At 44.9% G+C, this 24,954-nt stretch overlaps 1 protein-coding gene across 3 annotated transcripts in view; it reads left to right on the forward strand.

The window, feature by feature from the left end:
* LOC140411009 (importin subunit alpha-7) overlaps window positions 1–24,954 on the forward strand; it is a 130,123-nt gene that overhangs the window by 8,804 nt on the left and 96,365 nt on the right. Inside the window, exon 1 of one of the 3 annotated variants that reach the window (XM_072499967.1) lies at window positions 489–688. The exons of 1 other annotated variant lie outside the window; for it this stretch is intronic. The gene's annotated coding sequence lies outside the window, so the exon portion shown is untranslated. Of the gene's footprint in view, window positions 1–488; window positions 689–3,601; window positions 3,624–24,954 lie in introns of those variants that run through there. One more of the 3 variants, XM_072499976.1, reaches the window with a different exon arrangement.

Raw genomic sequence — 24,954 nt, forward strand, 5'->3', positions numbered from 1 at the left:
CAAAAGTGGGACTTGGTTGACTGAAAATGTAAATTGTTGGAAAGAAAATTAGAATCTATTTGTGTAGTTTCATCAGGTAATTCATTTCTTTTAAAAGCAAATTACTGCGGATGCTGGAATCTGAAACCAAAAAGAAAATGCTGGAAAATCTCAGCAGGTCTGGCAGCATCTGCAGTGAGAGAAAAGAGCAAACAATTCGAGTCCAGTCGACCCTTTGACAAATTCATTTCTTTTGATCAATTCCAACGCAAGGTACATTGGGGGAAGACGTAATAATCTAGTTCATTGAAGAAAGCAAAACTTGCATTTGTTTAGCATTGTTTATGTCTTCATGACCTCACAAAGCTCTGCATGGCCAATCAGTTGCTTTTGAAATGCATCTCTATGATGTCGGCAAATGCAAGCAGCCAATTTACACAGTAAGGTCCCTGAGATCAATGACCAGTTAACCTTTTTTTATGTTGGTTGAAGAATGCACGTTGGCCAGGATATCCAAAGATTTTGCTTCTTCTTTTTGGGAAACAGGGCCATGGAATCTCTTCAAGCTACTTGACCACATTGGCATTTGTTTACAGCAGTCTACAGGAGTGGGCATCATTGAAGGCCAGAATTTATTGCCCATCCGTGGTTGTCCTTAACAGGGCACTGGTGATCCTTCTTCTTGAACTACTGCAGTCATGTACTTGAGGTACACCAAAAATGCTGCTTGCTAGGGAGTTCTGACCAGCGATGAAGGGACAGTAATTTATGTCCACTGGCAATAATAGTATTGTCTAAGTAATTTGTCACAACCAGGAGGAGAAATTATTTTCTAACTTGTATTTGTGAAAACTACATATTAGCACAAATGCATATTGATGATGTGTAAGTTTGCCAGTAGTTAAGGGGTGTGTGAATGCTTTATACACTTGCACGTTTGATTACATAAACTTGAACTTTTCCTTCTGCCTTTCGCAGTATTTGAGTAGAATCTTTATCACAAACCCTAACCTCTTTGATGTAATCAGATTACTTTCTGGATAAATCATTGCTGCTTTCAAAAACTACATATATTTAGCATGATTAGGTTTGATAGAGGTATTCACAATCAGTGGGTCAGGACACAATACATAGGAAAAAAATGTCCCTGTAGGAACAATTGAGGACACAGATTCAAGATAATTCGCAAAAAGAAGCAATGGAATCATGAGAAACTATTTTCATGCAATGTGTGGTTAAGATTTGGAATGGAATGCCTGAATGTGGTGAAGGCAGGTTCAACTGAGGCACTCCAGAGGGAATTAGATTATTATCTGGGAAGAATGTGGAGAAGACAGGGGAGTGGCACATTCGGAGAGCCAGTGCAAACATGATTTGCCAAATGGCCTCCATCCGTTCTGTAACAATTCTGTGACTGTCTACAGCAACTTGGTTTGACATAACTCTAATTCAGATGAATGTAAACTGTAAGCGGGCAGTGAGGAGGAGATAAACATTTTACAGGCAGGTATAGATGGGCAAGGAGATTGGGCCAAAATTAAGTGTGAGGTTATCCATTTTGGCTGATTTATTATTATCTAAAAAGCAGATTCAAAATGCGACTGGGCAGAGGGATCTGGGTGTCTTTGTTCATGAATCGCAGAAAACCAGTATGCAGGTACAGCGTGTAATTTAAAAGGCAAATGGAATGTTAGCGTTTATTGCAAAAGGACTGGAGTATGAAAGTATTGTGTTCAGTTTTGGTGTCCCTGTTTGAGGAAGGATGTGGTGATATTGGAGGCAGTTCAGAGGAGGTTCACCAGATTGATTCCGGAGATGAAAGGGTTGATGTATGAGGAGAGATTAAACAGTTTGGGCTTGTACATGCTGGAGTTTAGAAGGATGAGGGAATCTGATCGAGGTATATAAAATACTAAAAGGGATTGATAAAGTATACTTAGACCAAATGTTCCCCCTTGTGGGGCAATCTAGAATGAGATCTCACCGATTTATAGGTTGAGAGGCAGTAGCTTTAGAACTGAGATGAGTTGGAACTACTTCTCGCAGAGGGTGGTGAATTTGTGGAACCTGCTGCCCCATAGTGCGATGGAATCTGAGTCATTAAATGGTTTCAAGAAGGAGATAGATATATTTCTGATTTTTTTAAAAAAGGGTTAAAGATATATGGTGAACAGGCAGTGAGGTGGATTTGAGACCAGGAAGAGATCAGCCATGATCTGATTGAATGGCGGAGCAGGCTCGAAGGGCTGAATTGCCTACTTCTCCTAAAACAGCATTTTTGAAAAGGATTCAAGGGGAAATTATGATAATTGACCTTTCATCGGATGGAGTATAAATCTTTAACATTTGGAATGTGAGAAAAAATATGGCACTGGTAAAAGACGATCTGAAATATATACAGTGTTCGTGACCTGGGTTTATCTAAATACTATTTCTTTACTTCTGTGTAACTTCACATATATCTAAACCACCCTACATAGTTAGGAACCCCAATTTTCTACTCAAAATCCCCAAATTGTCAGCATTAATTTTTTAAAAAAGCTTACTGACTTGGGTGCCGATTTGAGCTGAGGAACATGGTTATAGAAGAGATAAAGTCCAAAATCTTTGGTTCTCGTTTGCAGCTGGGATTTTCCGGTGTTGCTGAAAGTGAATGGAATTTTGGCTGGAACTCCAAATTCTGCACTCTCGCTTGCATTGGGCCCTGCCTCAGACCTGACCAGAAAATAACGCCCAAAGAATATCAACAGCTACCTATTAAGACAGCCTAGCTAAATTGATGAGGACACGCCTCCAATCCTGTCATTTTGTGGTAATGTCTTTGTTGCTTGGATCCATATTATATTACTAGTTTTGGTTTTGCTTTTTCATTTGAGAAACCAGTGGGAAGATCTGAAGAACAAGAATTTGATCAAGGTTGAAAAGCGTTTACAAAGAAAAATAGGAAAGCATTTATATTTAAAAAAAAAAAAGGATTAGGTGCATTAGGAAGTTATTTTTTATTGTATTCTGGCATAGAAAATCATGATTAAGCTGCAGCTTTAAATTTTAATGGACATTTAATTGATTTGTGATCCACTTGATTGGGGCAGAACTTGAAGCACCTCGTCCCTTTTTTTGTTGTGCTTAATTTTGTATGAATACGCTGATGAAATATGATTTGCTGAGTTTACAAAGAGGTTATGGAAAATTAAAATTCAGTGTTTTCACAAATTCCATAGGATTCGACATCCTAATATGGCACTCGAGCTAAAGAATGGAAATTAGAGGAAATTTCCTATGTAGTCCCTGAGTTGAGTTGCACTTTTCAAAAACAATTTAACCACAGGAGACATCCAGCACAAATTAAGTGTAGGGCAAAAGTAAGCCAGTTTTAGTGGCAACTGACAACCTGAATTTACAGTAGGAATCAATGTGGTTCATACAAAAAAACTTAATTGTTTTTGTCCACAGGTCTCACAACCAATACCATGAAAAACAGTTTATCTGCTCAGTCATTTGCTGTTTGAGAGACCTTGGTGTGGATCGTCTGGCTGCTGCATTTGTTTACCTAAGTATACCTTTACCTCTCTGCAGCCTTTCGAAACATAGACAATAGGGGCAGGTGAAGATCATTTGGCCCCTCAAGCCTGCTCTGCCATTCGGTATGATCATGGTTGATCCTCCATCTCAACGCCACACTCCCGCTCTGTCCCCATATCCCTTGGCGCCTTTAGTGTCTAGAAATCTTTTTCCATATTCAGTGAACTGGCCTCCACAGCCTTCCACAGGTTCACCACCCTCGGTGAAGAAATCTCTTCTCATCTCAGACCTAAATGGCTTCACTCGTATCCTGAGACTGTGACCCTTTGAACTAGCGATCATCCCTGCATCCAGTCTTTCCAGCCCTGTCAGAATTTTATATGTTCCAATAAGAAACCCATTCCTCTAAATTGCAGTGAATACAGGCCTAATCGACCCAGTCTTGTGAACCTTTGTTGCACTTTCTAAATCCTTTCTTGGGTAAGGAAACCAAAACTGAAAACAATACCCCATTGTGGCCTCACCAAGGCCCTGTACAGCTGCAGTAAGACATCCTTACTCCTGTACTCAAATTATCTTGCAACAAAGGCCAACATACCATTTGCTCTCCTAACTGTACATCAACATTTCCCAATCTATCACCATTTAAATAATAATCAGCAATTCTGTTTTTCCTACTGAAGTGGATAACTTCATATTTTTTATACTGCATCTATTTCCCCCCCCCCCCCCCTCGCTCAACTTGTCTAAATTGCTTTGAAGTCTCTTTACATACTCCTTACCACTCACAATTCCTTCTAGTTTGGAATAGTCATCAAACTTGGAAATATTACTTTCGATTCCCTCACCCAAATCATTGATGTATATTATGAATAGCTGGGTCTGCGGTACCCCACTAGTTACTGCCTACCACGCTGAAAAATAATTATTTATTCCTACTCTCTGTCTCTTGTCTGCTAACCAATTCACAATCCATGCCAATATATTACCCCCAATCTCATGTGCTTTAATTTTGCATGCTTGTCTCTTGTGTGGGACTTTTATTTTGATTTTCAGAAAGCTTTGATATACCACATCCACTGGTTTACTCTTATCTATACTACTAGTTACGTCCTCAAACAATTCCCAGTAGGTTTTTGTCAAACATGATTTTCCTTCCATAAATCCATGTTGACTTTGACACTGTCCTGTTATTATATCCTTTAGCATTTTTGCTACTACTGATAGGCTAACTAGTCTGTAATTCCATCTAGATCAATCACATCTTCATCCTCCAATGCCCTGTGTTGTCCAGCGCATTGGAGCTTGTGATAGTTAATTTCAATTTTACCTGTTTGATTGGCTTCTCGTCCCCAGCAACAGTTTCCACATTTATGCTGATGACACTTGCCTCTGTCTCTTAATCCCTCTAATGCCTCTTCATTGTTAACCTGGTTGTTCAACATGCAATGTTGGATAGGAACAGGAGTAGACCATTTACTCTCTCGAACTTGATAGGTTCGAGAGAGTAAATGTTCTACTCCTATTCCTATTAGGTCCTGCCCTTGTCTGCTAAAACTTTCGTTATTTCTTTTGCTCTCTCAACCCAATTTCACACTCCATGTATTGTGCCTCCCTCTAAATCTGTCGTCGCTACCTTTCTCCCCCAAAAAACAACCCTTGGCCTCACTATCCTTATAAACTACAGGCCCATTTCAAACTTTCCTCCCCTCTGAAGTCCTTGAACGTGTTGTTGCCTCCCAAATCCATACCCATCTTACCTGGAACTCCATATTTGAATCTTCCCAGTGTGGCTTTTGCTACTGCCCCAGGACCAAAACAAAGCTGGTCAGTCACCTGATATCCTATGTGACTAAGAAATGTAAACTTAACCTCCGCACTGCACTGCTTGACCTGTTAATGTGGTTGGCGATGGGACTGCATTCCTATCTATTTAACCGCAACCACAACATCACCTGAAATGCCTTCTCTTCCCATTTTCGACAACCAAACATTTGAAAGACAAGCCATTGTTTTTGGTTCACACTAGAAACACAGTTCTCTCGCCACTAACTTTTGTCCTTCCTGGCTGAACCAGAATTCTGAACCTTGGCGTCATTATTTAACCGAGTTAAGCTTCCAGCCACACACTGTGCTATCACAAAGAGTACCTGATTCCATCTCTAATATCATCTGACTCTGGCACTGCATTTGCTCAGCTGAACAGAGAAGGTTCAGAGGGGAAGTGAAAAAGTAAACAAGACAATCTGATGTGAAAGGGAATCCAGAAGTTTTCTGTCGGCAAAAAGATTAGGGACCAAAAAGGGTACTTGCATATGGAAGCAGGCTGACGTATAAAATTAACACTTGCATCTTTTTTCTTGGTAAAGAACATGAGGGGATAGATTCAAGGTGAAGAAAGCAATGGAGACATGAGAATTTGTTCACAACATATGGTTAAGATGCCCAAGTGTGATCGAGGCACATTTATTTATTCTTTCTGGGATGTGGGGGCCCTGGTAAGGCCAGCGTTCATTGCCCATCCCTAATTGTCCTTGAACTGAGGTGTTTGCTAGGACATTTTAGAGGCAGTTCAGAGTCAACTGCATTGCTGTGGGTCTGGAGTCTCATGTAGGCCAGACCAGGTTGGCAGGGCTACAGGGAAAAGAGAGGGGAGTGGGACTGGGTGAGTGCAGAGCCAGTATGGACACATGGGCCGATTGGCTTCCTTCAGTGGTTTATCCATTCCATGATTCTTTCGAATGTTCTTCCTGTTCATTTGGAATTCCAAATTCCCTGCAACGTTTTTAATAAGAGAGGTGACTTCTCCAAATATTTTGGCCAACATACATTCATCAACACGCACCACCTGATAGATTTAACAGGTCATTTGTCTTATTGCCATCTCGAGGAGCTTTATGGAAATTGACTGCTATGTTTGAATCCATAAATAACTACACTTCAAAAGTAATTCACTGGTTGAAGTATTTTGGGAAATTTGAGGGCTTGAAAGTTGCTATAAATGCATATTACGTATTTTTATAATGCCTTCTAACTTTGCAACTGTGTCTGTATACCTCCTGGATCTTCATTCCTTTGAAAATGCCTCCATCAATACGTCTTCCAGTACTCTACTCTCAACCAGCTTCTGGACTCAACACAATACTCATTGATGCTGCATGCTAATTCCACCCTTCCGAAGTTGTTGAGCTAATCGTTTGATATTTCTTGACCTTCCTGCTCTTGCTGCTGTCCCAGGCTTGACTCCCTGTTAGATAAGCCTTCATCTTTCCTCTGTGCTTTTCTTGGCATCCTTTAACAGGTTCATCGAGAAACTTGGTGCTGGGCTGGCTCATTACGTACCAACTCTGACCTCAGTTAACCAAACCAACTTTTCCGCCGATTGTGGCTAACGGCTAACCTTGGAGGGGGGGTAACCTTGCCAGTCGTCTTTCTGTCAAGTCATCCCTTGCACTGACAACCCAATAAACTTTGTTAACTACTTAGCTCTCACCACTCCTCTATACATCTCCCTCTGGAATGTCTGTTCACTTGTGAACGTGGCCTTTCCATTCGTGAACTTGTGAATGATTGCCGCAACATCAGGCCTTAATGGAACCTGACTGAGGAGTGCTGCCACCTTCCCTTAATGAAGCCTCCATACCTGGCTCCCCATCTTCCATCAATCAAGCAGTCAAGATAGTCCCAGTGGCAGTGTGCCATTTATCAAATTTATCTGATCCCCCATTCTCTCTCACCATGGCCCTTCCCCTTGGTACGACTTTCAAGTCCAAGGATCACAGACTTGAAAGGTGCAACTCACAGCTGGTTTAGCCATCCATTGTTGGATTTGACTGGACCTCTTAAAACTATCAGATCCGTGTCTTGGCCAAAACTGCTTCTTGCTATTCTTGACTGTAGACCGTCTTCTTGAACCCCTTGCCCTTGCTACTCAACCCTCACCTCCAACAAGTGTGGGGAGCTCATGGACATTGGAGTCATAAGCTTGAGATGATTCAGTCACCTGTCTCTGACACATCCCTCACTTCTACTAGCCCTCTTAGCCATGTTTCCTTTAATGCTCCTACTTTCCCTCGCCCTGAACTTGTATTTTCCCCTCATTTTTCTCCTATCTCCCCATTGAGGGCAGCACGGTAGCATAGTGGTTAGCACAATTGCTTCACAGCTCCAGGGTCCTAGGTTCGACTCATGACTAGGGTCACTGCCTGTGCGGAGTCTGCACGTTCTCCCCGTGTCTGCGTGGGTTTCCTCCGGGTGCTCCGGTTTCCTCCCACAGTCCAAATATGTGCAGGTTAGGTGGATTGGCCATGCTAAATTGCCCTTAGTGTCCAAAATTGCCCTTCGTGTTGAGGGGGGGGGGGGGGGGGGGGGTTCCTGGGTTATAGGGATAGGGTGGAGGTGTGGGCTTGTGTAGGGTGCTCTTTCCAAGAGCCGGTGCAGACTCGATGGGCCGAATGGCCTCCTTCTGCACTGTAAATTCTATATGCCTTCTGAGCTCATCTTAGCCATGCTTCACACCTCCTGTTCTCTTGATCCTATTCCAGTTCAACTCCCCATACAGTATCAATATTGTAAATGGTGTTCTCTCTTCAGATGTTTTTTCCTTCTCTTTTCAAATCTGCTGTCATTACCCCTCTCAAAAAACACCCCTGACCACTCTGTCCTTTCAAACTACCATCCAATTGATAATCTCCCTTTGCAAAATATTTGCGCTTCAGGAATCCATTCCCATGTTTTCTAAAACTCCCATGTTTGAATCCCTCAAATCAGGTTTCCACCCTGCCAGAGTACCGAGTTGACTCTGAACAAAGTCACAAATGACGTTCTCTATGTTGTAAATCTGAAGGTTGTCAGATTGTCTTGGGACTGTTTAGTTTAAGGTAAAATGGAGCGGTTCACATAATGGTGAGGCCCAGATTGATTCACAGGGAAGAACATAAAACATATTAACATCTTTCAAACCTGTAGACAATGAAGAGCATTTATGCTGACTTTGGCAAACTATCTCCAAATCTCAAAGGGAGCTTTTAGGAATGCTAGATTTAACGAATCTGTGTGAAAGCTCTGGCTGGGGGTTGGTTAGCTCAGTTGGCTAGATGGCTTGTTTGTGATGCAGGATGACGCCTACAGCAAGGGTCCAATTCCGGTATGGGCTAAGGTTGGCTTTGATTTTTATGTCATCATTGGCTACAGGAATAGTGCCAGAGGACTGGAGGACAGCAAATGTGGTCCCTTTGTTCAAAAAGGGGAGCAGAGACAACCCCGGCAACTATAGACCGGTGAGCCTCACGTCTGTAGTGGGTAAAGTCTTGGAGGGGATTATAAGAGACAAGATTTATAATCATCTAGATTATAATATGAAATTTATAATATGATCAGGGATAGTCAGCATGGCTTTGTGAAGGGTAGGTCATGCCTCACAAACCTTATTGAGTTCTTTGAGAAGGTGACTGAACAGGTAGACGAGGGTAGAGCAGTTGATGTGGTGTATATGGATTTCAGCAAAGCGTTTGATAAGGTTCCCCACGGTAGGCTATTGCAAAAAATACGGAGGCTGGGGATTGAGGGTGATTTAGAGATGTGGATCAGAAATTGGCTAGCTGAAAGAAGACAGAGGGTGGTGGTTGATGGGAAATGTTCAGAATGGAGTACAGTCACAAGTGGAGTACCACAAGGATCTGTTCTGGGGCCGTTGCTGTTTGTCATTTTTATCAATGACCTAGAGGAAGGCGCAGAAGGGTGGGTGAGTAAATTTGCAGACGATACTAAAGTCGGTGGTGTTGTCGATAGTGTGGAAGGATGTAGCAGGTTACAGAGGGATATAGATAAGCTGCAGAGCTCGGCTGAGAGGTGGCAAATGGAGTTTAATGTAGAGAAGTGTGAGGTGATTCACTTTGGAAGGAATAACAGGAATGCGGAATATTTGGCTAATGGTAAAGTTCTTGAAAGTGTGGATGAGCAGAGGGATCTAGGTGTCCATGTACATAGATCCCTGAAAGTTGCCACCCAGGTTGATAGGGTTGTGAAGAAGGCCTATGGAGTGTTGGCCTTTATTGGTAGAGGGATTGAGTTCCGGAATCGGGAGGTCATGTTGCAGCTGTACAGAACTCTGGTACGGCTGCATTTGGAGTATTGCGTACAGTTCTGGTCACCGCATTATAGGAAGGACGTGGAGGCTTTGGAGCGGGTGCAGAGGAGATTTACCAGGATGTTGCCTGGTATGGAGGGAAAATCTTATGAGGAAAGGCTGATGGACTTGAGGTTGTTTTCGTTGGAGAGAAGAAGGTTAAGAGGAGACTTAATAGAGGCATACAAAATGATCAGGGGGTTGGATAGGGTGGACAGTGAGAGCCTTCTCCCACGGATGGAAATGGCTGGCACGAGGGGACATAGCTTTAAACTGAGGGATAATAGATATAGGACAGAGGTCAGAGGTAGGTTCTTTACGCAAAGAGTAGTGAGGCCGTGGAATGCCCTACCTGCTACAGTAGTGAACTCGCCAACATTGAGGGCATTTAAAAGTTTATTGGATAAACATATGGATGATAATGGCATAGTGTAGGTTAGATGGCTTTTGTTTCGGTGCAACATCGTGGGCCGAAGGGCCTGTACTGTGCTGTATTGTTCTATGTTCTATGTTATCCATGAAGGTCTTCTCTACCTTGCCCCTCACCTGAGGAGTGGTGACCCTCAGGTTAAATTACCACCAGTCAGCTCTCTCTCTGAGAACAGCATGTGTTCCTCTGAGACTATGATGACTTTCATTTTCACTTCAAGCTCAAAGATAGAATTGAGTTTGGGGTTTAAAAACAGGTTAATCAGCATTTTTGCCTGGATGCAAAACTCATCTGATTCACATTGCCATGGAGTTTGGGAGAGGAATGGGCCATGGAAAGCCATTGGAGTATTGGTTTTCATATCTCTGAATTTCACAGAGGGATCATAATTCAATCTGTCCGAATAAAAGGGAGAGCAAAGGGACGGAGGTTGCCAGTTTCTGTTCACATCATAGAATTTACAGTGCAGAAGGAGGCCATTTGGCCCATCGAGTCTGCACTGGCTCTTAGAAAGAGCACCCTACCCAAGCCCACACCTCCTCCCTACCCCCATAACCCAGTAACCCCACCCAACACTAAGGGCAATTTTGGACACTAAGGGCAATTTATCATGGCCAATCCACCTAACCTGCACATCTTTGGATTGTGGGAGGAAACCGGAGCACCCGGAGGAAACCCACGCACACACTGGGAGAATGTGCAGACTCCGCACAGACAGTGACCCAAGCTGGGAACCTGGGACCCTGGAGCTGTGAAGCAACTGTGCTAACCACTGTGCTACCGTGCTGCCCATGAAATGTGGGAGGGAGCTTGAAGGGGTCCTTCCGGAGGTCCAAATCCAAGCATAATGTCTGCTGAAAATACTGAGGATTCCGTTTCCATATCCACTGCTGAATCATCCGCACCCTGCTGACCTCAGCACAGGTCTCTGGTGGGGAGTTCTCCTTGGTTCGTGGCAGGCAGGGCGAGGGATAAATTCATCCAATGTGGTTTGCTCTGGGGCAGGCTCCCTGCCTTTGAGATTGTCTATCTGCTATTGCAATGTTCGATCTTCTGTCTTGATTGAGTAAGAGACTGTTTGTGTTCTCTTTACTGATTCTTGGGAACACTGGGCACCGTTGCTGAAATTACGAACTTGCACCATGTCCCCAGGTTTAACCCCTCTGTAGCACATTTGTTGATTGTGATACCCCTGCTTCTCTTCCTTCCCACTAAGGTTAGGGAATGTGCATCCAGAGATTCCGGCTTATCAGTAGCACTGCTGGTGCTATCGCAGTTGTACGTGGTGTGGTCCAGTAAGTAAACGGGAATCGTGCCAGCTTTGTATCACGTATCCAGCAGTCTGTTTTTTTAAAAATACCTTGCTTAAACGTCTGCATGACTGTTCTGCCAGACCGTTGGAAGATGGGTGATATGAGGCAGTTCGGTTGTGTTTCACCTCATTAGTTCACATAAATCCTTGAAATTCCTCACAAGAAATCAGAGATGCATGTCATAAAGGAACATCTGTGATTATGGGTGACTTTAATCTGCATATAGTTTGGGTGACTCAAATTAGTCCCAGTACAATAGTGGAGGAATTTCTGGAGTGTATACAGGATGGTTTTCTGGACCGTTACTTTGAGGAACTAACAAGGGAACAGCCATCTTGGACTTGGTGTTGTGCAATGAGACAGGATTAGTTGGTATTCTAGTTGAGAGAACCCTTGGGGATGAGTGACCATAATATGGTAGAATTCTTTATCAAGGTGAATAGTGAGGTAGTTGATTTTGAGACCAGGGTCATGAACCTCAATAAAGGTAACCATGATGGTATGAGGCATGAGCTGCCTATGACGGACTGGGAAACATTACTGAAAAGAAGGACAGTGGATAGGCATTCAAGGAACAAATGTATGAGCTCCAAAAATTGATTATTCCTATTTGGTGCAAGAGTAGAAAGGGAATTGTGGCCAAACCATGGCTTACAAGAAAAATTAGAGCTGGTATTAGTGAGAAATTAATAAATTCTTTACCCATCTGGCCTCAATAAAACTCGAGATGGATTTGTAGGCATAGCATTAGTTATTTTTATTTAACTTGCAAGTCTGACTCTTCTCTCGAGTGATTCTGTAGAACAAAGATATCTCTACCAACACATTCAAATGGCATCAAGTTTCACATACACGATTCCCAAAGGTCATCCTATACCCCTCCTGACCTGGCCATACACACTTCTCATTCCTTCCCCTGGCCTCTTATTACCCAGCATCCTTTCCTCCTCATTCTCTAAACACCCCATCCCCCCCTCTTTTGCCATGCTCTCTGAAATCCTTTGTCTGTGAACTAACATAAATTAGACCGGCCTATATCTACATTACAGTGACTAATATCTTTAAAGTAACTATTTTATATCACATTCGTCATTAGATTCAGAGAAGAGACATACAAATTAGCTAGAAAAAAACAATAGACCTGAGGATTGGGAACAGTTTAATATTCAGCAAAGGCAGACCAAGCGAATGATTAAAAAGGGGCAAATACAGTAAGAATGGGCAGCACAGTAGCACAAGTGATTAGCATTGTGGCTTCACAGCGCTAGGTTCCCAGGTTCGATTCCCTGCTGGGTCACTGTCTGTGTGGAGTCTGCACATTCTCCCCGTGTCTGCATGGGTTTCCTCCGGGTGCTCCGATTTCTTCTCGCAGTCCAAAGACGTGCAAGTTAGGTGGATTGGCCATGATCAATTGCCCTTCGTGACCAAAAACGGTTAGGAGGGGTTATTGGGTTACGGGGATAGGGTGGAAGTGGGGGCTTAGGTGGGTCGGTGCACACTCGATGGGCCGAATGGCCTCCTTCTGCACTGTATGTTCTATGTAAGCTAGCCAGGAACTTTAAATGTTCCTATAGGTATGTAAAGAGAAATGGATTGATTTAAAAACTAATGTTGGCCCCTTACAGTCAATAATGGGGAACAAAGTATTGGCTGAGGAACTAATTCGTACTTTGCTTCTGTCTTCACAATGGAAGACATGAATAATATTCCGGAAGTTCTGAGAAACACAAGTTTCAGTGAGGAGCTGAAGAAAATTAGTATTGGTGAAGAAATGGTTTTGGGGAAATTAATTGAAGGTGGATAAATCTCCAGGGTCTGATCATTTTCATCCCGGAGTACTTTGGGAAGTGGCCCTAGAAATAGTAGATCCATTGGTGGTCATTTTCCAAAATCCTTTGGACTCTGGAATGGTTCCTATAGATTGGGGCAGCTAATATAATCCCGCTGTAATGACCTCCAATTGGCATTATTGGTTGGCCAATTTATAAAAAAAAAAAAAAAATGTTTGTTCAGAATTTTGAACAAAAGTTTTCAACCATTCAAACCTCCCTCCGGTAACAAAAAAGAAAAGCCACAGAGCAAGACATAAATATATCAATTCAACATAATACAGAACTTTGTACAATGGGTTCCTCCCGCACATATTGACTTTCCCATATGTTTATGTTTTTCCTTTCTCAAGTGCCCCTAGGAAAAACCCCTTGTGAGGCAGTCTTAAGTTGACTGGAATGCTAGCAGCACTGTTTGGAGCTGCTCTTGTATATAAGTTATTGCAAATAAATACTGGTGTGGTGACGGAACCCCTGCCTCCTGTGGATTATTACAGTGGCGACGAGGTAAACAAAGAACCTTGCGGAGACCAGCTGCCGCACTCGGAAGGTAAGCCCTGCTCTTTCAAAAATGCCTCTTTTTGGGAAGTTGGATGCATTCGACCCGACTATTGAGGACTGGTCCCAGTATGTGGAGAGAATGTGTTACTTTTTCCAGGCCAATGAAATAACGAAGGACGGAAGGAAGCGGGTTATACTGCTGTCGGCGTGCGGACCCTCCGCCTTCGCCATTATACGTAGTCTAACTTATCCCGATACGCCGGACACGATACCTTTCCAAGAATTAACGAAATTGGTGGAAGAGCACTATGACCCAAAACCACCCCTCCTTTTGCGTAGGTACAGATTATACACAACGAAGCGGGAAGACCGTGTCAGTCACAAATTTCTTGACCCGCCTGAGAAGGCTGGCGGCAAAATGTGAGTTCGGCCCGACGCTAAATGAAATGCTTCGGGACCGGTTAGTGTGTGGCATAAATTACCTCCAAATACAGAAGCGCCTGTTGGCGGAAATGCAGCTAGACTGCAGGCGGGCGTTGCAGCTCGCACTGTCCCTAGAAAGGCAGCAAGTGGGGCGCAGGAACTACAGGGCACTCCAATGGAGGTAGATACCTGGGAGAGGGACTACCACAATGGGTCCAGCTACCAGATAGCCGCCCTCAGGAAAGGCCTGAGGAACAGAGGGCCAAAGGAAAACCCCAGAACTGCCCCCAAGTCTGCTAGGACTAACGAGACAGAGGGAACTACCGGCTGAGGCTCCCCCAACAGAGAAGGACCGTTTCTAGCACCAGACAGAGTGGAGTAACAGCGACAGAAACCCTAGAAGGAGATGGCAAAAGAGGAATAGCAGGTGGGGACGCAGGGAAGTACACAACCTAGGTGCCCCATCCTCCTCCGAAGGGGAACAGTTATATAATATTGCGACGAAGAAAGTGGAACTTATTAAGATTACCCCACGGGTGAACGGTCGGCCGACAATAATGGAAATAGACATGGGTGCGGCCGTATCAGTAATGGGAGTGGCAGCATTTAAAAAAATCAACGATGGACTCCAGCCACTAACCCTAACAAAAACATCGACGAAACTTAAAACCTACACGGGGGAACCCCTGGAAGTTCTAGGCACGACTCATGTACCCGTGGAATATGACAAACAATTGCTCAGATTACCATTTACGATAGTAGAGGGCTCCGGACCGAACTTAATAGGACGGAACTGGCTGAAAGACCTAAACTTAGATGGGGTGAAAATTTTCCAGAGTGGAAGCGGATAGTTGAGTGGAGTACTCCAAAAATACCCGGAGGTCTTCCAAGAAGGTTTGGGGGAAAGTATAGGCGCCAAAGCAACTTTGCACGTGGACCCAGAAACCCTTCCGAAATTTTGTAAGGCCAGGCCGGTACCTTTTGCATTAAGGAAGAAAGTAGATGTCGAAATAGAAAGGTTACGGCGCGACGGCGTTATCAGACCAGTACAGTTCTCCGGATGGGCAGCGCCGGTGGTACCAATTTTGAAGCCAGACGGCTCGATATGCCTCTGTGGAGATTTCAAACAGACGGTAAACAAATACGCACTGCTGGACAAATACACAATCCCGAAAATAGACGACCTATATGCCAAATTGACAGGTGGGCTTTTGTTCACGAAACTGGACATGAGCCACGCCTACCTGCAGTTAAAACTGGACAAGGACTCCCAGAAGTTCGCTACGATCTACACCCTGAAGGGACCTTTTTCGTTATACGAGGCTACCCTTCGGAGTGCCTGCGCTATATTCCAGCGTACGATGGGAAATATTCTGCAGGGACTACCGCAGGTGGCGATTTATTTGCACGATGTCTTAATCACGGGTAGGACAAACAGGGAACACTTAAGGAACTTGGAGGAAGTGCTCAGGCGTTTTGCAAAGGCAGGCGTACGGCTGAAGAGAGAAAAATGTGTTTTTCTGGCCCCACAAGTGCTGTACCTGGGATATAAAGTAGACGTGTCAGGCTTACACCCAGTGGAAGACTGAGTAAGGGCAATAAAAGAAGCCTCAGCTCCCACTATGGTCCAGGAGCTACGATCATTTCTAGGATTGGTAACATTACTGCAAATTTATTGAAAATAGGGCGTCCATCCTAGAACCCCTCCACCAGCTACTAAAAAAGGGACCAGAATGGAAATGGTCCGCCTGCCAAAACCGAGCATTTAGGGACATTAAGGAACAGCTGTCATCCGAAAATGTCCTAGAGCATTATGACCCAAGGAAGGCGTTGGTGGTCACGTGTGACGCATCACCTTACGGGGTTGGAGCCGTCTTAGCCCATAGAGGAAGGAATGGGGAAGAACGGCCAATAGCCTATGCTTCGAGGACCTTGGCGATGGCTGAGAGAAAGTACGCCCAAATCGAGAAGGAAGGACTGGCGGTGATATTTGCAGTAAAAAAAAATTTCACCAGTATCTGTACGGGCGGAAATTCACTATAGTGAAGGACCATAAGCTGTTATTAGGGTTATTAAAAGAAGACCAGTCAATACCCCCGATTGCATCAGCTAGAATCCAACGCTGGGCGTTGCTACTGGCGGCATATAGATACGTTCTGGAGCACAGACCGGGAACGCGAGTAGCAAATGCAGATGCTTTGAGCAGACTTCCCCTCCCAGACACCCAGCCGCTAATACCGAAAGTAGAGGAGACAGTAATGACTCTAAATTTTTTGGACACCCTACCAGTGGACGCACAACATATTCGGTTGTGGACGCAAAAAGACCCAGTTTTAGCCACGATGAAGCATTTACTGCTAACAGGGGAACTGGAGAGACCAGTGGAGCCCCAGATGCACCCATACTGGAGCAGAAGGGACCAAATAACCGTAGAAGACGGTATCCTATTATGGGGAGCCCGGGTAATAGTTTCAGCTCAGGGCCGTCGGGCAATCTTAACCGAGTTACATCACGGACACCCAGGGGTGTCTAAAATGAAGATGCTAGCTCGAAGCTACGTTTGGTGGCCAGGATTGGACACAGACATAGCAGCCTTGGTACGTCGGTGCCAGGAGTGCCAACAGGGGAAGAGTGCCACCAGCTGCGCCATTGCACCCGTGGGAATGGCCAGGCAGACCGTGGACCCGTCTGCATATTGACCACGCCGGCCCTTTCATGGGCTCAATGTTTTTGGTGATAGTGGACGCCCACTCCAAATGGTTGGACGTCCACCGGGTAAACGTGGCAAGCACAGCATCGACGATTGAAAAGCTCAGGGCCTCGTTTGCAACACATGGACTTCCGGAGGTATTGGTGTCGGACAACGGAACGGCATTCACAAGTGGGGAATTTGGAAAATTCATAAAGGGAAACTGAGTCCGCCACATCAAAACGGCCCCTTACCATCCAACGGCCTGGCAGAGGGAGCGGTCCAGACACTAAAAGCGGGACTCTAAGCAGCCGGCAGCGTCAATGGACACACCGCTCTCCCGCTGGCTGTTTGATTACAGGACCATACCGCATTCCACAACGGCCATACCGCCAGCTGAACTCTTAATGGGAAGGCGGCTGCGAACGAGGCTGAGTCTCCTTTTCCCAAATTTAACGGGGAAAGTGGAGAAACAACAGGAGGTCCAACGCAGGGGGCATGATAATAGTCGACAGCAGAGACATTTCCAGGATGGGAATGGACCAACGTGGGTCAAAGGCACGGTAGAGTCCCAAACAGGGCCCATATCATATAAAGTTTCGATAGGAGGTAAGGTGCTGAAGAAACACCTAGACCAAATAAGGGTAGCGGAACCACACCTGGAGGCAGTCTAAGCAGGACCGCCTCAAGCTGGGATAGCTCAGACGGGAAAGATACCCGCACCCCAGCCCGAGCAATTTCTCCAGACCCCGTCATCCAGTCGTCAGAGTCTGAGATGGACACGTTCGACGAGGCCGCCGCGACACCTCTTCTCGAGGAGGAGGAAGTACAACTTCCAAGGAGGTCGTCAAGGAAAAGACGGGCACATATAGGGTACACCCCACCCACGTCGGAGAACGACCTGGCGGACGACACTGGTGACAGACCCAGACAGGAGGAGCAGGAAGAAGCTCAGAGGAATGCCAGCTGGCAGGAATTCCTCAGACCTTGGGGGGAGGGGTGTAATGACCTCCAATTGGCATTATTGGTTGGCCAATTGGAGTATGAGCTCCCTCAATGCTAGCTCATTGAGGGGGCCCATATAAGCATACGTGTAGGCTTTGTGAGGCAGTCTTAAGTTGACTGGAATGCTAGCAGCACTGTTTGGAGCTGCTCTTGTATATAAGTTATTGCAAATAAATACTGGTGTGGTGACGGAACCCCTGCCTTCTGTGGATTATTACACCCGCTATTCAAAAAGAGAGGTAGAGAGAAAACTATAGACCAGTGAGCCTAGCGTCGGTAGTCAGGAAGTGTAGAGTCCATTATCAAGGATTTCATAGCATATCTTTTGGAAATCAGTGGTGTAATCGGACCAAGTCAGCATGGCTTAATGAAAGGGAAATCATGTTGGCAAATCTATTCTAATTCCTTGAAGATACAACGAGCACAGTTGACCAGGGAGAACTGGTGGCTTTGGTTTATTTAGTCTTTCAGAAGACGTGACAAGGTCTCTCTCTCGCATGGCAGATCAATATGTTAAGTTAAAGTACATGAGATTACGGTTAGTGTTTTGAGATGGATAGAAAGCTGGTTAGCAGCCAGGAAACACAAAATTGGAATAAAAGGGTCTTTTTCTGATTGGCAGGCAGTGACTAGTGGGATACCGCAAGGATCCGTGCTGGCACCCCAGCTGTTCACATTATATTTTCACTAAGGAACTAAATGTATTATCTCCAAATGTGCAGATGGTACAAAGTTGGATGAGAGGGTGAGCTGTGAGGAGGATGCAGAGATGCTTCAGTGGATTTTGTACAGTCTGAGTGAGTGGGCATATGCAGTATTATGTGGATAAATGTACGAGGTTATTGCTTAGTAGGAAAGATGGGAGGCACATTACTATTTGAATGGGCGTAAATTGAGAGCGGTAGATGCTCAACGAGATCTTGCTATCCTCGTGCATCAGCCGCTGAAAGTAAGCGCCGCTGAAAGTAAGCGCGCAAGTACAGCAGGCTCTAAAGAAAGCAAATGGTATGTTGGCCTTCATAGCGAGAGAATTTGATTTTAGAAATAGGGATGTTTTACTGCAATGGTATAGGACATTGGTGAGGCCACATCTGGAATTTTATGTGCAGTTTTGCCGTCCTTCTGAGAATGATATTCTCTATTTGGAAGGGATGCAGCTCGGGCTGATTCCTGGGATGGCGAGATGTCATATGAGGAGAGACTAAATTGGTTCAGATTCTATTAATTGCCGTTTAGAAGCGTGAGAGGGGATCTCATAGGAATTTATAAAATTCGAACAGGGTTGATTCAGAAAAAATGTTCCCGATGGCGGGGGAGTCCAGAACTAGGGGGTCATAGTTTGAGGATAAGTTGTAAGCCTTTTGCGACTGAGGTGAGGTGAGATTTATTCACCTATTGAGTGGTGAATCTGTGGAACTCACTGCCACCGCAAGTAGTTGAGGCCACAACGTTATGTAATTTCAAGAATGAATTAGACATAGCTCTTGGTAAAGGGATATGGAGGAGAGGGTATTGAACTTGATCAGCCATGATCATAATAAATGGCGGAGAAGAGCCGAATAGCCACCTCCTGCTTCTATTCTCTATGTACGTTTTCAAGTATTTTAATCTTATTTTCCAGCACTTGGTCTGTAGCCTTGCAGGTTACTGCGCTTCAGATATTAGTATCTTTTTTAAGTGAATTGAGCATTGCTGCCTCATCCATCAATTTTAGACAATGAATTCCAGATGCCCACCACCTTCTGGATGAAACTGATTTTCCTCTGGTCCCCCCTCATCCTTCTAAATTGATGTCCGCTGGTAAGTGACCCATGAGTTCAGGGAAACAAGTCTTTCCCATCTACCCTGTCTAGGCCCCTCATAACTTTATACGCCTTAATTAGGTCACTGCTTCGCCTCCTTTGTTCGAACGAAAACAACCTTCACTTATCCAATCTTTCCTTAGTTGTAATTTTCAAGTCCTGTCAATATTCTTGTAAATCTCTTCTGTACTCTCTTCAAAGCAATTATGTCTTTTACTGTAATTTGTCCAGAACGATGGCCTAACCAGTGTTTTGCAGTTCCATCATTATCATAGATCATAGAATTTACAGTGCAGAAAGAGGCCATTCGGCCCATTGAGTGCACCGGCTCTTGGAAAGACCACTCTAACCCAGTAACCCCACCTAATCTTTTGGACACTAAGGGGCAATTTAGCAGGGGCAATTTAGCAGGGCCAATCCACCTAACCTGCACATCTTTGGACTGCGGGAGAAAACCAGAGCACGCGGAGGAAACTCACGCAGACCTGGGAGAAAGTGCAAACTCCGCACAGTCCCCAGAGGTCGGAATTGAATCCAGGTCGCTGGAGCTGTGAGGCAGCAGTGCTAACCACTGTGCCATCTTGCTACCCACATCCCTGGTTTTGTGTTCAACACCTCACCCAATGAAGAAACGTGCTGCACATGATTTCTTGGCCACTTTTGCAAAAGTATCAGCAAGTGCATGCTGAGATAATTACATTTGTTAAGAAAATTGCCTTATGAAAGACATGATGTGGAGATGCCGGCATTGGACTGGGGTGGACACAGTAAGCTTACAACACCAGGTTAAAGTCCAACAGGTTTGTTTGGAATCACTAGCTTTCGGAGTGTAGCTCCTTCAGGTGAGTGGTATTATTAAAGGCAGGTAATGGTTATTGGCTCAATCTCCAAGAGTAAATGGACAGGGCTGGAACAGTTGTGGTGGGGATTTATATGAAGTTATATAAACTTGTGAAAGGTAAAAGATGAGCTGCTGTGTTATTCTCCATTGTATACTAACAGTTAATATTAACACTGTCAAGGATCTGTGGACATGCACTGCCAAATTCTCTCACTTCCTCAACCCCTTTCAATATCTTGTCGTTTATTGAGTATTCCCTTGCTTTGTTTGCCATCCCTAAATACATGACCTCGTATTTTCCAGATTGAATTCCATTTGCCACTTCTCTGTCCACTCGACCAGACCATTAATATCATTCTGGAGTCAACCGGTATCGTCTTCACTATCAAGTACAAGACAATTCTTCTGACCTCACAATTGTACCAGGATTAAGACTGACTGCTTGCACCTCGGTAACATGGCTCCTCTTCACCCCTGACTCAGCTCATTTGCTGCTGAGCTAGTTTGTTGCTGAAACCCTGACATGTCTCTGTTAACTCTAGACTTGACTATTCCAATGCACTGCTGACTGATCTCCCATATTTAACCCGACATAACTTTACAAAAAATAAATTTAGAGTACCCAATTACATTTTTTTCCAATTGAGGGGCAATTTAGCATAGCCAATCCACCTAACCTGCACATCTTTGGGTTGTGGGGGAATGTGCAAACTCCACACGGACAGTGACCCAGGGCCCCCAGCGCCGTAGTCCCAGTGTTAACCACTGCCCAATGTGCAGCCCAACCTTACATAAACTTGAGGTCATTTCAACTCTGCTCTACTGCTCATATCTTAACTCGTCGCAATTCCTATTTCCCTTATGAGCCCTGTGCTTGCTGCCCTACATTGGTTCCTGGTCAACCAACATCTTGATTTTAAAAACCTCTGACCCTTGTTTTCAGATCCCTCAATGGCCTTGTCCCTCCCTAATTCAGTTATCTACTCCAGCCCCACAACTGTCCCAAGATGTCTGCAATCTCTAATTCTGGCTTTTTGTGCATTCCTAATGTGCCACCAGGCAGTGTCATCAGTTGTCAAGGTACCAAGCTCTGGCATTCTCTCCCCCTCTATATCATTTTCCTCCTTTGAGACACTTGTTAAAACCAGCTCTATTTTTTTCTTATTTTTATCAAAATAAATTTACAGTACCCAATTCTATTTTTTTTTTTTTTTCCTATTAAGGGGCAGTTTCACGTGGCCAATCCACCTAACTTGCACATCTTTAGGTTGTGGGGGTGAAACCAACGCAGACACGGGGAGACTGTGCAAACTCCACACGGACAGTGACCCAGGGCCGGGATTCGAGTACATTGAGGGAGAATTCAGAATGTCCAAATCGCCGAACGAGCACGTCTTTCAGGACCGGTGGGAGGAAACCGGAGCACCCGGAGGAAACCCTTGCAGACACGGGAGAACATGCAGACTCCACACAGACAGTGACCCAAGCCGGGAATCGAACCTGGGACCCTGGTGCTGTGAAGCAACTGTGCTAACCACTGTGCTACCGTGCCACCCATAATTTATGGTGACGACCTGCTTCTATGTATTACGATCCCAGTCTCCTCTATGTTTGAAATAAGAAAGCTACTCCGGAGCTTTGGTTCCTTTTCAGGATACAAACTGAACCTGGAAAAGAGTGATTGTTTTCCGGTTAACGCCCAGGTCCTCAACGCCGTAGGCAGCAGTGCTAACCACTGTCCCACATGCCGCTCCTTATCATTTACCAAGTTTTGTCATCTGACTTATCTCCTCATGTGGCTCTGTCCTGCTTTCTAATGCCTTGGAATATTTCATCACATTTAAGGTTCTATATAATTATAGATTTTAGTTATCTGATGTAAGTGACAGGGCAATGGTCAGTAGTCTTTAATAAGAGGAAATGTGAGGTTCATGGCAAACTATGTTTAGGAATTATGTTCTGATAGGAAAAAACCCTGCAGTTTTGATCAGCTAGGAATGATACTGCTACAGTGGAGTGGAAGCAAAATAATTCACTGAAACACTAGTCAAGAATGTAGATTTAAATAAATATAAAGTTGTATTAGTATTTGGTCAAAGATTGCCATTGACCTCCAGGCTGCCTTTGACCAAGTGTGCTGTCAAGGACCTCTAGTGTCAATGTTCGGCAGGGTAGAGTGGGAATACCTCTTCGAGACCTTGGGGAGATTTGGTCTTGGGCAGAAGTTCATTTGTGGGTCCGGCTGCTTTACAGTGCCCCAGTATACACACCAACACTTTGAGCTCAGGATATTTCTCATTAAGTAGGGGTACTAGGTAGGGATGTCCTTTGTCACCGCTCCTGGTTTGCACTGTTGAGCCTTTGTCGATAGTGCTGAGATCCTTGGAGGGGAGGGAGCATTGGGTGTTCCTTTTAATAATCTTTATTAGTGTCACAAGTAGGCTTATATTAACACTGCAATGAAGTTCAGTGAAAATCACCTGGTTGCCAAACCCCAGTGCCTGTTCGGGTACACCGAGGGAGAATTCAGAATGTCCAAATCACCTAACGAGCACGTCTTTCAGGACCGGCGGGAGGAAACCGGAGCACCCGGAGGAAACCCATGCAGACACGGGAGAACATGCAGACTCCGCACAGACAGTGACCCAAGCCGGGAATCGAACCCGCGACCCTGGTGCTGTGAAGCAACAGTGCTAACCACTGTGTTACAGTGCCACCTGTAATTTATGGTGACGACCTGCTTCTATGTATTACGAACCCAGTCTCATCTGTGTTTGAAATAAGAAAACTACTCCGGAGCTTTGGTTCCTTTTCAGGATACAAACTGAACCTGGAAAAGAGTGATTGTTTTCCGGTTATCCCCAGGGAGGGGAACTAATATGGCCATCGCTCCATAGATTGAACTACACCAGTCTGGTGAGTAGGGGGAGGTCCTACTTGCAAAAGTGGAATAACCACTCTCTGTCCTTGGCAGGTAGGATCCAGGCTGTAAAAATGAATATTCTCCCAAGGTTCTTATTTATTTTTCAGTACCTCATGATCTTTCTCCCCAAATCCTTTTTTGCTCAGGTTAGTAAGATTGTGACATTTTATTTGGGCAGGTTGGGACCCAAAGACTCAGCACGGCTTTTCTTGAGAGAGGAGGAGGAGGGGGGGAGAGAGAGAATGAGGGTTGGTCCTGTCGTGACCCAACCGACTGGCTTATCATTGGGCAGCCAGCAACAAGAAGGTAATGGGTTGATTTGGGGAGCCAGGCCCCATGTGGGGGCAGATGGAGGCAAGCTCCTGTTGGGGTTCTAATCTCAGAGCTTTGGCAATGGTCTGCATCCACTCTTTCCGATGAGGTCCTCCATGAACCCGATGGCAGTGTCTACTCAATATGGTGGCAACTTCGACAGTATTACAGATTAGGTTCCATGTCAATGCTGACCCCTATCTGTGACAACCAATCTATTTGTTCTGTTGGGTTTAGACGCAACAGTTAGGTCAGGACCTTGGGTGTTTTAGGAATCTATTTTTAAGAGGGACAGTTTACTAGTTTGGGGGTATTATTGACAAAGTTCCAACTTCTGGGGCGAACTTGTTCTGTTTCCTCCAGGTGCGTGATTTTGTTTGAGCTTTTCCTGCATTCCCCTCGACTTCGCAACCCTCCTTGTTGAATAGGATCCTATTACTTGCGGGGTCTGGTTGGGGGAGCATTTCCAGCATCTATGGGCAAATCTTGTCAATGGAGGTGGTCCCGCTAGATCAGGTACAGGCAAAATGGGAGGGAGAACGGAGGCCAATTTTAGACTAAGACGTGTGGTATCAGGCCCATCGTAGGGTGAGCTCCACATTCCCGTGTACGACTTAGTCCAATTCAGCTCAAGGTAGTACATGGGGCTCACCTAACTAAAGCTAGGTTGAGCAGTTTCTTTTCGGGAGTGGAAGATGGGCGTGAGCTGTGTTCTTTGGGGCCTGCAAATCACGCCCACATGTTTTGGTTGTGTCCTAGGATGGTACGTTTTTGGATCTCTTCTTGAACACTATGTCAGCAATTCTTCACACTGATCAGGAGCCTTGACCTTTGGCTCATCATCACCATCTGGGGTGCATCCAAAAAAGAGGCAACTGATGTTTCTTGGCAGGGTGTGGGGATCCAGTGTACATAGTTTGACAAGTTAATTTCGTACAATGAAATTTAATTTTTTGCAGTTGAGTGCAGTACTCGGCATGGTTGCAGATGGGGGTGAAGGTGGATATTCTTGCCTTTACCTCACTGATAGCCTGGAGGCAATATCTGCTGCTCCGCCCAGTGCGGTCTGTTTATGTGACCTTATTGGACTTCTGCATCTAGAGAGGGGCAAGTACACAGTCAGGGGGTTGGTTGAAGGGTTCTACCTGAGGTGGAAGCCATTTATTTCCTACTTTAAGAGCAAATCACGATCAGCTGTTTGGAGGGGAGATGGCAGGGAGGGGGTTTAAGTTCTTAGTTCTCATTGTCGGGGAGGGTG

Source organism: Scyliorhinus torazame, chromosome 1, assembly GCF_047496885.1.
Source record: "Scyliorhinus torazame isolate Kashiwa2021f chromosome 1, sScyTor2.1, whole genome shotgun sequence".
Classification (NCBI taxonomy): Eukaryota; Metazoa; Chordata; class Chondrichthyes; order Carcharhiniformes; family Scyliorhinidae; genus Scyliorhinus; species Scyliorhinus torazame.